The sequence below is a fragment of the Desmodus rotundus genome, chromosome 1 (assembly GCF_022682495.2).
Source record: "Desmodus rotundus isolate HL8 chromosome 1, HLdesRot8A.1, whole genome shotgun sequence".
NCBI classification, from domain to species: Eukaryota; Metazoa; Chordata; class Mammalia; order Chiroptera; family Phyllostomidae; genus Desmodus; species Desmodus rotundus.
This window is the reverse complement of record NC_071387.1, coordinates 99,986,543-100,000,151: the sequence shown is the minus strand read 5'-3', so window position 1 is coordinate 100,000,151 and position 13,609 is coordinate 99,986,543. Positions and strand designations below refer to the sequence as shown.

At 51.2% G+C, this 13,609-nt stretch overlaps 1 protein-coding gene across 1 annotated transcript in view; it reads left to right on the top strand.

The window, feature by feature from the left end:
• The window catches only part of PDPK1 (3-phosphoinositide dependent protein kinase 1), a 77,371-nt gene that overhangs the window by 562 nt on the left and 63,200 nt on the right, over window positions 1–13,609 (top strand). The window lies entirely within an intron of this gene.

Here is a 13,609-nt window from a genome sequence, read left to right as displayed (position 1 = left end):
TGTCCCCAGCAGAAGCGGGAGGTGCGAGCTCTTGCGGAAAGCACCAGGTGCCCCGGGCCTTCCAAATTCCTGGGTAGCCCAAGTCTGACAGTCCTTGTCCGGCCCTGCGGGTGCTTTCCTGCCCTGAGTCCGCGCTCCCGCACGGGCACAGGTGTTGTGGGAAGCCCCTGGGGGGCTGGGCTGGAAGCTACCGCGGGGGTGGGGGGGTGAGTGGGGGGAGGGACCGTGACACGGAGGAGGGATTTTGGGGGGCGGGGGAAGAAAACGCTTGTTGGGTTAAATGTTTTGCTAAAACTATCGCTAGAGTTTCTGTGTTTTCCCTCTGTTGCTAAAAGTATTCCTAGTGTTTTTATGTTTTTGTTTTGTTTTTTGTTTACTCCGCTAAGTTCTGGACTCTTGCGAAGACGGTTTAAAGATTTATACCTTGTGTGCGAATGAGGTGGGTGATGGAAGGATGTCTAGACAGCTTGCCAAGTTTGGTTCAAAAAGCAAATCCCTTAAATGAAGGAAGATCCATGAATGTACTTGACCCCTTCTCTTTTTTCGGGGGTTATGAGCCTCTTTGAGAATCTGATGGAAGGTGTGCGTCCTCGCCTGAGAAAAACGCACAGCTGCGCCCAGTTTTGTGATTACTTCAGGAAGCTCTTGAACATTCTGCAGCCCATCCGTGGACTTCATGTTAATTAGAACACTTGGCTTTGTAGGGATGGGTGATAATCCAAAGTCTAAGAACAGAAGGACCTGTTCTGTTGAGGAAAATGGTGAAAGGCAAGAGGAAGGTCTTCGATATTGCTACATGTGGTGCCTGAGCTAACATGCAAAAACACGATTTAGGATGCTTGGCCAACTTCAGTGGAGGCTGAGGCTGAGGATAATCCTGGATATTTGTAAAATAAACTTTCTCACAGTGCTGCTGTTGCAATGCAGCGTGTGCACTTTGATGGCGTCCATCGGAAGAGGAAAGGAGCGCATTTTCTCGTAGTTTTGGTAGTTCCATGTGATGGACGTTTGACATCTGGAGTTTTCTTTCCATAGGGCAGCTTTTTAGTGCAAAAAAATGCTGGAATCCGACAGGAAGAAATGAATTACAGAATAAAGGCTAGGTCTCCTGTCAGGAAGTGAGAGGAACGAGATTTTTGCGTGTGGAGCTGGGTTCCATCACATGTGCATACGTGTGTGAGGATATGCCGTGTTTCCCACCACTACTGGCAGAGACGCGCCCAGTCGTGGATTTTTCCCGTGAGGACAGGTAGAGTTGCATGGTCCAAGTGAGTTTGCTGCTCAAGTCTGGAACTTTAAGGTGTCAGTGTATGAGAATCCCCTGTCCCAATGGTTGATTTTTCTGCTTCTTGAAGTGTGTACAGCCAAGAGAGGGGGATCACTTGGAGTTGCGAAGTCTGCAAATGGCCTAGCCCAGCTTATAGGAGGGTGGGCCCGATGCTGTAGTACCACTGATTGGCACTTCCTTTAAGGCAGGCACCGGGCTGGAGAGCTCACACGTGTGGCTTGGATTCTGCCAACAGTGTTGGAGGTGGGTTTCGATCCCATTTTACAGATGTGGAAACTGAGCAATGGCAGAGGCCCAGGGGCTACCCTGCCCCTCAGGTGAGGAGTGCCAGGGGGAGTGTCTGCTGGGCAACTCAGTGCAGCCCTCAGTCTAAGGAGGTCCTCTGTGCCACTACCCAGGAGGTCATCCCAGGGATTGCACCTGAATGTCCTGTCTGTGCTGAGACCGGAGGGACATCGTCACACAGAGGGGCCGCACCCCTACTTCTTTGGGGAGATAGCTGAACTCTGTGACCCCCGGAGCCTGTTGCAGCCTCGTGCTGTCAGAAAGCAGCTGCTTGGAAAGAGGTTCTGGTTCATTCCCATTTGAGGGCTGATATTCTCAGTGAGTGAGGCTTGGAATCTTCCCTTTGGAAAAAGAACTGTGCGACAATTTTGTTAACTGTAAAATCGGCGGCTGGACGGGTAGCTCCCTGCAACTCTGGGGTGGCTGTGTGTTTGCAAAGATGGCTGTATCTGTGCGGGCCTGTAGTGGGGAAAGCAGAGAATCTGGAAAGAAGTGGGTCTTGACTTTCACTCTCCCTGTTAGTTAGCTTCTTCTCATGTGGCCTCATGTAGCGTGAAGTATTCCTGTCCCCGTGAGGCCCCTACAGCAGTTACGGAGCCGAGTCCAGAGCTGGCGAGGTGAGGTCCCCATGCTAATCAGAGGTGGAAGTATAGGTTTGTTCCGCCATGCAGACGTGAGTTTCATAAGAGGGGTCACAGCAGCAGCCTGTAGAGATGCGGGGCCTGAAAAGAGGCTTGGGGCAGCTCATTAAAGCAGCTCTCTGTCTCCAGGCTTCCTTTGGTGCAGTTCGGGGAGGAAAAAATGTCATCTCTTGGATGTGTCCACCTTGAATCTATGCCCTTGTCTCCTGAGCCACCTGATGCAAGGTTTGGGTGCCGGTAGAGCAAGTGCATGATGGCCTGGGAAGCACAGCAAAAGTGGCTGTGGGTGGGCGGTGGGGGGCAGGGAGGTTTGTTCCTTTTGAGCTGATGGTGCGTGGTGAGCCTTCACTGGTCCTCCACTGTGCCCCGTTCTTGGGGGCGCCTTCTGTGGAGGTGGACTTTGACTAAGGGAAGGAGCAGATGCTGAGGTCACTTGAAGCAGAAATGACTCCCCCAGCAGGTGCAAGGGCTAGGGCCCCTGTTGTGTGCCTGCCTCTGTGATGTCAGCTGGCTGGCTGTAGGGGGTGTGGAGTGCAGTTGTTTTGAAGGCAGGTTCAAAGGGCAGATCACCAGGGAGGAAGTGCTGGTGTGGAAACTGAAGTTTTGGATGAGTATCGGTAGCGCATTCGTCTTTAAGCAGGTGGCATTCTTTCCTTTTTCAGTGTGACCCTCAAAATTTTTGATCAGGCCCTCAAAATTTTTTTCAGTGTGGGGAAGCGATGTGCATCCTCTCTAGCTGAATCAGCACAACCCGACACAGAGTGCGGTTTCTCCGGAGCAGTGGGCAGTGTGTTCTGATGCTAGTGTTTTCGAGGAGAAAGGCCTGTTGGGTTCATGATGGTTCTTTTCTTTCTTTCTTTCTTTTTTTTTTTTTGAAATTGATTTAGGGAGAGAGGAAGATGGAGAGAGACAGACAGACAGACAGACCTCGTTGTGAGAGGGAAACATGGATCGGTTGCATCCTGTGTGCACCCCGACCGGGGATGGAACAGGTAACCTAGGTATGTGCCCTGGCTGGTAATCGAGTCTGCAGCCTTTTGGTGTACGGGGCCACGCTCCAACCAACTGAGCCACCCAGGCAGGGCCTCGATGGTTCTTGGAGTCTGTTTTCAGGGCTTGGTGCCGGTTGCATTTATATAGTTGCACAAAGTCTGCTCCATCCTCTTAGTCTAGGGAATTTTTCAGACTTAAACTGAACGTTTGCCCTGGCTGGTGTAGCTCAATGGATTGAGGGCGGCTGCGAACCAAAAGGTCACTGGTTTGATTCCCAGTCAGGGCACATGCCTGGGTTGTGGGCCAGCCCCCAGTGGGGGGCACGCAAGAAGCAACCACACATTGATGGTTCTATCCCTCTCTTTCTCCTTCCCTTCCCCTCTCTCTAAAAATAAAAATAAATAGAATCTTAAAAAAACAAAAAAACAACCCTGAAAGTTTGACTCCAAGAAATTCCAGTTTGTTTTGACTTGGTAGGGAGATAGGTCATTCGGAATGATGTACACTTGAGGGCTCCAGATCCCTTAGCAGAACAACTGAGTCAGGTTCTGTTTAAATAGTTGGGTTACACACAGGCCTGCAGAAGCGGGAAGTGACGGCATTGCGACCTGTGTGCAAAAGACGGACAGGTCTGACATCAGAAGCCCATTACCCAGCGCATGGCCCACAGAAGGACATGCACGTGTACCTCCCATCTGGAGTGTTGCCGAGGGGCCTGATGAAGGTGGGCGTGTGGTTGCTCCTCCATCCACAGACAAGGTCGCGTGTCCTCTGCACCAGCCTGCCGGGCATCCACACATTTACAGGCACGGTGTGAAGGAAAGTCGTGATGCCAAGAAGTCCTTTCCAGAGGTCCTTGTCCTCCCAGTGTTGGCGGGGCTGGTGGCAGGCCCACCCACATTGGAGAAGCTGGTGAGAGGCTGTGAGCAGAAGGCTGTGTGTGTGTCTCCGCACTCTTACAGTCAGAATTGATCCGGCTAAAAGCTTGGCTTTTATAATGAATTCATTGTTAAGGTCTCATCCTCCAACCTGTTTTTCTGTCTTGGAATTAATTTTACTGCAGCAGGAGCTGTATTCAAAGTGACAGCTGTGTATTGGATGTTGTCGGGGAAAGCTGGTAAGGTTGGCAGGGAAGCTCGAATGAAGCCTCCCTGAAATTTCATGAAGTGCTTTGACCTGCAGTGGAAACCTGTGGGAAACGGGGTTCAGAGCTCACGTGTCTGGGAGATTGGGAGGACAGCGCCTGCCCTGGACCTGAGAACTCTGCCCCACCCAGGGGGAGAAGGCTGCATCTTGCAGACCTTGCTCTTGAGCCCTGTCTGCGGTGTGGTGCCTGTGCTGGGTTGTAGTGTGGCCGTGGGTGCCCTCCTGCAGTAAAGAAGCAGCTACATCTGGAGGGGGACCGCCGCAGTGCATGGCCTGGTGGAGCTGCAAACACAGACACGTGGTCTTTCTAGTTCCCCCTTTCCTGGGGAGGGAGGAAGTAGGGTTAGGATTTTAAGCTTGCTGCTGGGTCCCCAGTTTCCAGCGCTCCCCTGACTTCCCCTCCCTTTCCTGGCTTGCCACTTGGCTTTTCCTTGGTGAGACGCCCCTGCCATGTGGCCTCTGTCCCAGCCTGCATAGCCCAGGACAGCGCCCAGGATGTTCCCGGCTGCTGGGTCCTCTTTAGGCCCTTTCTCTTTGCCTGAAGAAGTTCCCCTCAGTGGAATGTCCCTCCCCTGCCCCAAGCTGGCTGTGAAGTCTCTTCTGACCAGTCCACTTCTTCGTGACACGCCCCCCGCCCCCCAGGTCTGCACCGGGTTTCCTCATGTATTTAGTGCTCTGTTTCTCTAAAGCAGGTTCTGCACCTTGTTATGTCCTCACTTTCCTAAGCTTGAGTGTCTGCATGGCTGCTGTTACTCCTTTCCACGCTTTCTCCTCCTGCTTCGCACACCTGGGCTCCTGTGGTGTGTTTGTCACATGCCTGTCCATCTTACCATTTCCGTGTTTCTTAACAAAACCCTGTGTGCATGCTGCATGTATGTTCTGACTCCCATGCACTCTGAGCTGTATATGTTTGAGGGGTGCAGGGTCTCATCCTAAACTGTTGGTTGCCAGTTTCATGCCTAATATGACAGCATTGCAAAGTAGGAAGGAGTCAGGGGGTTGAAAACGTGGACCCCTTTTCCACTTCTTCATTGTCTACGGAAACATAATTTAAAGGGGGGATAGGTCCTTTTTCTGTGCATTATATGCCCCTTGAAAGCCTGTGTTTCCAAGCCATGGGCTCCTTTTCATGCTGCAGCCCTTCCTGGGAAGTAAGTCCTGGCGATCAAATGTTGGGTTAAATCTTGTATAGCCAATTGTCAGTGTCGAGCATACAGCATGTGGGCAGAAGCTGTCCGTGTTGGCACTGCCGTGTGGTGGGTGAGGCCTGCCTTGCACCACTGTCCTCACGTAGCTGGAGCCTGGGTCCCCGACCTGCAGAGGGCCAGCTTCGGTGATGCGGACCTTGCATAGGAGGCGGCCCCTCCCACGGCAGTTGTTTTCCCATCCGGAGGACTGATTCTTGAAGATCCCTGAGACTCAGGATCACCCTAGCAGTCCCCCTGACCAGAAGCCAAGCTGCTTTTTCCTCGGGACTGAGGGACGGGGTGGGAAATGGGCCTCACAGTGCTGTTCTGTCCCTTGGGCACACCTGTCTCTGGCAGTTTGGGCAGGTCAGAGAGGGCTTTTCCCTGGCCTCAGCTTTGCTCTGATTTCTAAGTGTCCTGTCCCGTAGGGGCATGTGCTCTGTGGGTGGGTGCAGCCACATACAGCACCACGGTTGCACCCCCAGGTGTCAGAGGCCTCGGGTGCCAGAGGTGCCACCCTCCTGAAGTGGTTGTGTAGCTAATCGTGCTGGGGGATCTCAGGGCTCTTTCTCTCAGGAGTAGCCCACCTTTTCTCCGGGTTTCCCGCCATGCACTTGTGCACGGACATGCAGTGAGTGAGCATGGCGAGCCAGAGCACCCCTAGCCTGGCTGAGAGCAGGGGTGGAAGGCAGCGCTGGAGCCGTGTGCTGGCACTGGCTGCCAAGCAGTGCTGCGTGGACTTCTCCTTTGGGAACCGATGGTAAGAGCCCAGTTTTGGCATAACTGCCCAAATACTGGCCCTGCTCATCCGTGTTCTTATGCTCTGTTTTTATGCACCCATGTTCTCTCCATGCTCTGGAAAGGCACAACAGCCAGACCCTGGGGAAGCAGGGAAGTTGGCAGGCTGAGAAGCTTGATAACTGCTCATTTACAAGGACTTGTCATTATAAACTAGCTTCCTTCCTTGAGGGTGAGCGAACACTCAGCCATTCTGCATTTTTCTCTCCCAGTGGCCTGTGACTTAGGCTGCACAGGAGGCGGAGAGAATAAACTGTTCCCTCAACGGCAATCTCAGAAGCTTAGCATTTACTACCCTTGTTTTCACCGTCAGCTCATTTTTTTCTTCCTGCAGTTTGGCATTTTCTTTCATGGGGTTTTTTCATTGGTCATAATTATGGTCTTCTCCTGATTGTAAGTACCTAGCTGGTTCTTATCAGATACACAGTTTTAAATTTAAAAATATGCACCTAAATACACATTTTATTTGTGAATGCGTTTCATTCTCACACCTGAACAAATAGCAAAACATATGACTTAAATGCCTTCTTTCTCACCGCCCACCCCCACTTAAAGAAATGTCTTAGAAAGCTTTTCATCCCAGAAGCTGCTGCACTGAGCCTTGTGGCTCTGGGGTAGGAAGGTGTGAGGATGGACTGGTGGTGGGTTAGGAGAAGAGGCATCAAAGGGCTCCAAGCTCCCCGCCTGAAGGAATCCTTGGGTGAGAAGGACGGAATTCGGAATTCGCAGCTTAGTGGGCGGGGGACAGCCTGTATGCACTCCCACCCCTCTGTCAGCCCCACCAACCACCACCCTGCTCCAGGGGCTGAAGGGAAGCGGTCAACAGCATGGCCACTACAAACAGTGCCTGAAGGCGAGGGCAGTGCCCTTCCCCGGAGGGTTGGCCGGCCTTTGTGGGCTGCTCCAGAGAGGAGGCAGAAGAGCCTGGACCCAGAGTGCACCTGGCACGGGCCCCCAGAAAGCTGGGCCCCAAGAGGGCAGGGGAACAAGGAAGTAGCCAAGTGTAGAAGTGCAAGAAGGGAGGCAGGTGCGTGCCCTGGGATGACCCGGTAGGCCAGCCTTGACTACTAATGCTGGCCCAGGGGGACTGCTGGACTTCCCACATGGAGGCCTTTTGGACAGTGTGAGCTGGAAAAGGTGGTGGAGTTAGGAAATTTATACTAAACTTCAACTGTGTTCAGCTCTTTACCCTTTTTTTCAAGTGTACTATTTTCCTCTGGTGGCCCTCCATTTTTCAAATTAGTGTTGAGCTGTGACTCTGATTCAGGGTTTTAATGACACAGGATGTCCTCAGACCCTTTAAATGTGCTTGAAGCTATCAAAATAGCCTCCAAACAAACTTATTTTTACCATGTACTTGATTTTGGAGTAAGTCTAGCTATATAGAAAAGTTGCAGAGACAACACCGAGTTCCGAAAATACCCATCACCCTACTTTCCCTCTCGTGAAATCTACACAACCACCTCTCACCTGTCAGAACCAAGAAATTGACACGGGCACCACTGTTGACTAACCTGCAAACCTGTTTGGGATTGCACCCATTTCCCCTCAATGTCCTCTTTCTATTCCAGGGTCCCATCCAGGGGCCACATTGTATTTAGTCGTCATGCTCCTTGGTCTCCTCTGGTCTAGGACAATTTTAGACCTTCCTGTTTTTCACAGACACAATGCTTCGGAAGAGTAATGGTCAGAGGTACTTTGTGGACTGTGTCTCAGTTTGGGTTTGTCTGACGTGTTTTGTGATGAGGGTGAAGTGTTGGCCCAGGAAGGACCCCCGCAGAGGTGGGTGCCCTGGTACATTCTGTCATGGGTGCCCGACTCTCACTGCCCAGGTGAAACAGGGTTGTGCTGATTGAGTGGCATTGGGCCCAGGGCCCTGACGTGTTGTTTGGGGTCATAGCGTGACCTCAGTATTTTTATTCTGGGAGGACCTTCATGCTTATTACCTGCTGGATTCTTCTCGTTTGCAGATGAGGACACTTGGCACCTGGAGGGCTTCAGACTTACATGTACTGGGTCAGAGCCGGAATGGGGTCCAGGTGCCTGCGTCTCTGGCCACTTTTCGCAGACATGGACACTCTGCAGGGACAGAGGTGTCCCCAGGTGCAGAGTGGACTGACCTCCGTGATAGAGCTGGTTTCCAGTCAGCGGTGGACTGTGTCCTTCCAGAGCTTATGATCTCCTCAGCATTCGTGTGAGCTGCAGCTCGGGTCTGCGTACTGTTTCTTGGCTCTTTCTCTGCAGGGAGGAGCATGGGTTTGTGCTGCGGGTCTTTGCGAGAGTAGGTGGTGGGCTCTGAGATGTTGTTCTATTCCAGCTCTTTTCTGTCCGGTGAAGCCACAGTGTTGTTTATCGTCTGAGGACCTTTGCCTGCAGCCACAGAGTAAGCTGTGGGCAGTTACATTGAGGCTTTTAGATTGAACCAAGAGCAGAGTATGGAGTTTCTTCTGGCCAGAATTCTGGAGCTAGGCGGTTCGGGAAAGTCATGAGCTTGTTTTGTTTTCCCACCCATCTACAGCTTTGCCCTCCCATCTCCTTTCCGCACCAGCCCCGGAAAAACAAGCAGTTATGAAGGTGGGAATGGTTGGAAGAAGACGGGACACCGACACAAGGGGAAAGCACTGGGAGGAAATGGTGGTGATGGCTCCTGGCAGCAGGCAGATAGGCCTCAGGGTGTTGAGGGCTCACCCGGGACTGTGGCCAGTCTGCAAGCGTGTGTCAGGTGCTTGGAGTTGGCTAAGACAAGGTGAAACATAGGCTGACCTGGCTGCCAGCCCTGCTTCTTGCTCCTCCTTCCCTTGGTTCTGGTAGGCAAACTTGAAATTGGTGAGTGGTGGAGGTGTGGCTGAATGTCATGCTAGGCACAATAGATCTTTCTCTGCACGCTGATGATGTTGGGAAGTTTTCTTGTGGGAGTTGGCCGTTAACACTGCGACAAAGTCTCTGTGTCTAAGAAACTCTTCATTCAGAAGTTGCACCTAAGGAGCGCAGGAAGGGAGAGCGTCTCTGTTTCTGGTGCCTTTTCAGGTGTCAGGATAGGCATTCTGGGTTAGAAATAAGCTGGGGCTGTCTTCTGCGTTGCAAGCCAGGGAAGTTTCATTGCTTGGAGGGTGTTCCTGCCAGATGACATTGATTTATATGGCCAGTGGCATTCCAGGGGTCTGTTTATGTGTTTTTTGTGTGTGTTTGTTTATGTTCTATTTCAAGGAGAGAGAAGCTTCTGATTTTTAAAAAGGGAAAGTCTGACCACACTAACCTGGCATTTTCCTTACAGGACAGCCCACTGGGGCTAGTAGACACTTACCCATGAACTGTGGGTATAAGTTTATGTGTGGGAAACGTTGATGGGGGTAAAGGAGATCCAGGGCCTCTTCAGGGAGTTCCTGTAGGGAGTTCCCACAGGTCCCTGTGCTGCTCGCAAGGATCTTGCACCTTGCTTGGGGAGATGCTTTTTCTTCGGGGGTACACAAGCCATGGGCCAGCAAGGGCAGAGTGCAGCTCAGTCCAAACTGAGGTTGAAAGACCCAGGAGGACAGGGCAGAGCTGGTGAGTCAGGGTCAGTGAGGAGAAGGTGAGGGGGGCTGCTGCAGCAACCAGAGGGGTGGGAAGCACTGAGGGTCCCCATCCCAACAGAGGCACCGGAGAGGGGGAGGGGTGCTGGAGAGGAGGGATTGGTAGGGCTGGAGCCCCAGAGAAAGGCTCTCATTTCATTGGAAGTACCACGTGCTTTAGGTTTTATTTTAGCTTTTGACCTTGTAGTCTTGGAGGCTGAAGAAGGTTTCCTGTAAAGGGGCTGGGCTGGGGTTGGAAGCTGGAGAGTGGGAAGGAGGAGGGAAGCAGTTGGCTCCACACCTGGTGTCCTCACCGCGTCACTTACTTACCAGATAATCTATTTTTGATCAGGATAGATAGGTGTTGCTCAGATTCCCAAACTAGGTGGAGGGGGCAAACGTTGGCTGCATGAATGTAATTCCCAAGGAAAGGTTTCTGTTTAGTTGGTGTGTAATTAACATGACTTAGGTTAGAAACTCAGTTTCTCCTTTAGTTGTCACCTTTAATATGTTAAATTATTGATTTTAGGAAAACAGAAGGCACGAGACTGTGGATACTGTTTTCTGACTAATAATAGGTTTTACTGGGTAAAGCTTTTAACGCATGTGGAAATCTTCAGTGTAAGGGTTGAATTAATTACCTTTGAAGTGCTGCTGTTTTTATCTCATGCAGCTCCAGGATGAGGGGCTTGAAAAGCAGAAGCAGGACTTCCATGCTGGGTCCCCACTGATTTCTGCCCCTCCCATAGGATGTCTGTCTGACATTGCTAGTTTATTCATGTGCTCGTTAGCAAATACTCCTTATACATCTGAGTCCTTCCTGAATGTAGGAGCTGATGAACCTGGAAGGGAGTTCAAAAGGTCTGTGGGCCCCAGGTGGTATCACCAGTGTCTCCTGGTGGGTGGGCAGGTGGGCAAGGAGGTGGTCCCTCTGAGGTGCTCGCCCTCAGGGAGTCCCCTGCTGTTTCTGCTGACCCTGTCCTTGTGGGATTTTGTCCTTTGTCACTCTTAAGGTTAATAGTTACAGGGAACCAACTGGATGATCTGTCTCTCTCACCCAGAGGTCATCATTGTTTCCTTTCTGTCTTCTTTTAAACAAATTGGGCCTCTGTTTTATAATGGACAGTTTTTGTCTCCTGCTGTTTTCACTTCACAGTTTTCAGGGCCATTTCCTGCATACCCCACATTGCCTAGTCCTCCCTCTGTCTGGGTGAACCGGACTTGCCATGGTCCTATTGGTGGGCACTTCCATAGGCCGTTTCCATAGTTGTTGGGAGTCATTTCCTAATGAATGTTTTCTTAGTGTAAATCCTATTCTGAATTTCTGACGGTTTCTGTCAGATTCTATGTAGAGGAGTGTGCCAGGTCAGAAGGGCAGAAGTCTAAGGTATTACATGGTGATGATTACTAACTGCTTCCCAGGAAGGTACTGTCAACTTAGGGCCCCCCTGTTCCTCCGTCCCTGGCGGACAGGGCGCATCAGTATCACACGCGCCCTCTACTAACTGGTACTGACTGAGAGGGGTTGAGAGCAAGGAGTTTGAATATGGTTTCACTGCTGGTTGTGCGACTGTGGACAAGGACCTGCGCTGTGCCTCAGTGTCCCCACCTGTGAAAAGAACGCCAGTGGTTTTCACACCAAGAGCTGTTTTGAGGAGTAGCCACGATGACACATGTAAAATGATCAGAAGAGTGTGTGGCAGACGGTAAGCACTTAAATTTAGTTATGATTTTTAGAAGTAGAGAAAAGAGTGACATTAATTTTATTTTGGGCACTGGTATTTAAAGTTGCATCTATAAGGGGTGTATATAATTGTATGGAAATTTTATTTTTATCCCCCGATTTTGAATTGAACCGGGAACCCTTTGATTCACAGGCCAGTACTCAGTCCACTGAGCCACACCTGCTAGGGCTGGAAATTTTAAAGAATGAACATGAACTCACATGTGCCCACCACCCTGCTTTAACCATAGGGTTTTGCTAGATTCTTAGGAGCCCTGCCGAGTGGCCTTCTTGATTGTAATCTTTCCCTCTCTGGCCAAGAGGTAACTCGCATCCCGATGTCCGTGTTAATCAGGTTCACGGTGTGTAAAGTATACCATTGGGCAGTTCCAAAGTGCGGGAAGTGAGCAGAGCTTCGGGGTCCGTGCCACAAAATCTTGTACTTGAGCATTTCATAGTAGTTTGTGGTGACACACGTGCAAAGTTGAAATTGATAGTGCAGTTAGTAAAATGCACAGACATGGGTGTTCACTGAGTCCTGAGAACAGTTAGCCCTGAGGACTGGACGTCTGGCTGCTGGCAGCCCGACCTTGTGTACTCTGCCTGTCTCGCCTGCCTCTCGCTGGGTGAGAGGCTCCAAGGGGCTGGAGGAGACAGTGGGAGGACAGATTAGGTGACCACCAGTGGGGGCGAGGTGGAGGGCACCCACTGAGCCCTTCTCCCTCCCTTCTTGTCCTGTCACCACCCTGTTCTGTGGCCCAGAACGAGCAGTCTTAGTCTGGTCTTTATTTCAGTCTAGCCAGCCACCACCTGGAGCTTCAGCTCCTAAGTGTGGGTTCACGCTGGTTAGAACAAGCTACACTTAGCTGTGTGTTGTTCTGTACGAGAGCATTGAGGACCACTTGTCTCATGTGTGCCAGCTCCCCATCTGCCCTCAGTCAAAGGCCATGGTGGGCAGAGCTTGGGGCACGGTCTGTGTTAGAAGCACATGCAGGCAGGATCCCGGGCCTGAGAATCCCCTTCCACCACTTTAGTCAGTAAGCCATGCCCTGTCTTCCCCTTGAGTGTACAGCATACTTCATTCACAAAGCGCCTCCACGTGTGTCTGTTGCTGGTGCACCCAGTAGCCCTTGGGGATGGGTCAGTGTCGTGGAACTTGCTCCTCAGCTTTGCTGCTCCACCGTAGTTCTTCATGGTGGGAGTCTGGGTTTGGGAGAGGCTGCCGTGGTTATTGCCTCAACCTCTGACTAGTTTTCTGTGGTGGGCCTAGATTTGTGAATTTTCTTGGGGTGAGAGGAGGTTCTTAGTAGAACGTTGTTTGTCGGTGAGCACAGCTGACCTGAGAGCAGAGTCCCTTTAGGGATGAGCTGGTTGGATCTGATGGCAGTCTCCTACCCCTTTTACACAGGGTCCTAGGGGGAGGTGTTCCCTCTGTGTGGTGTGTTGAAGGTACCTGTCCGGGTGCCTTCAGAGCTCCAGAGCACACTCCACCCAGGCGGCACTTAAAGGCATCTTTCACTTTCGAGTTTGGGATCGTTTCTCTTGCTGGCTGGAGCCTTAAGCTTTGTGACAGTATCTTGCCCATACAAGGCCCTGATTTTGATCTTGATTCCTCTGCTGGTGTGTTAGGGGAGCTCAGCCTTCCTATATTATTTTGTCTGACTCACAGTTAGATTTGAGCCTGGTGATACAGTATATACTTAATTCAGTTTTAGTTACAGATGAATAAACAGCACTTGGAAAGGGCTTGAGGGGCTTATCTTATGATTTGATGGCCCCCACTTGGAGAAACTTTCTGTCTGTTATCTTCTGTGTTATTTAATTGTAAAAGTGCTCCTGGCATGCTCAGCTTGAGTGCTTTTCATACATTTACTCATTAAATCCTCACAACAAGCCTCAAAGTTCCGTTCTTCTTATCCCTGGCTGTGAGGTAAAGGGTCTGAGGCACAGAGAGGCAACGTGACTTGTGCAAGGTGAGACAGCTGGTGAAGAGCAGC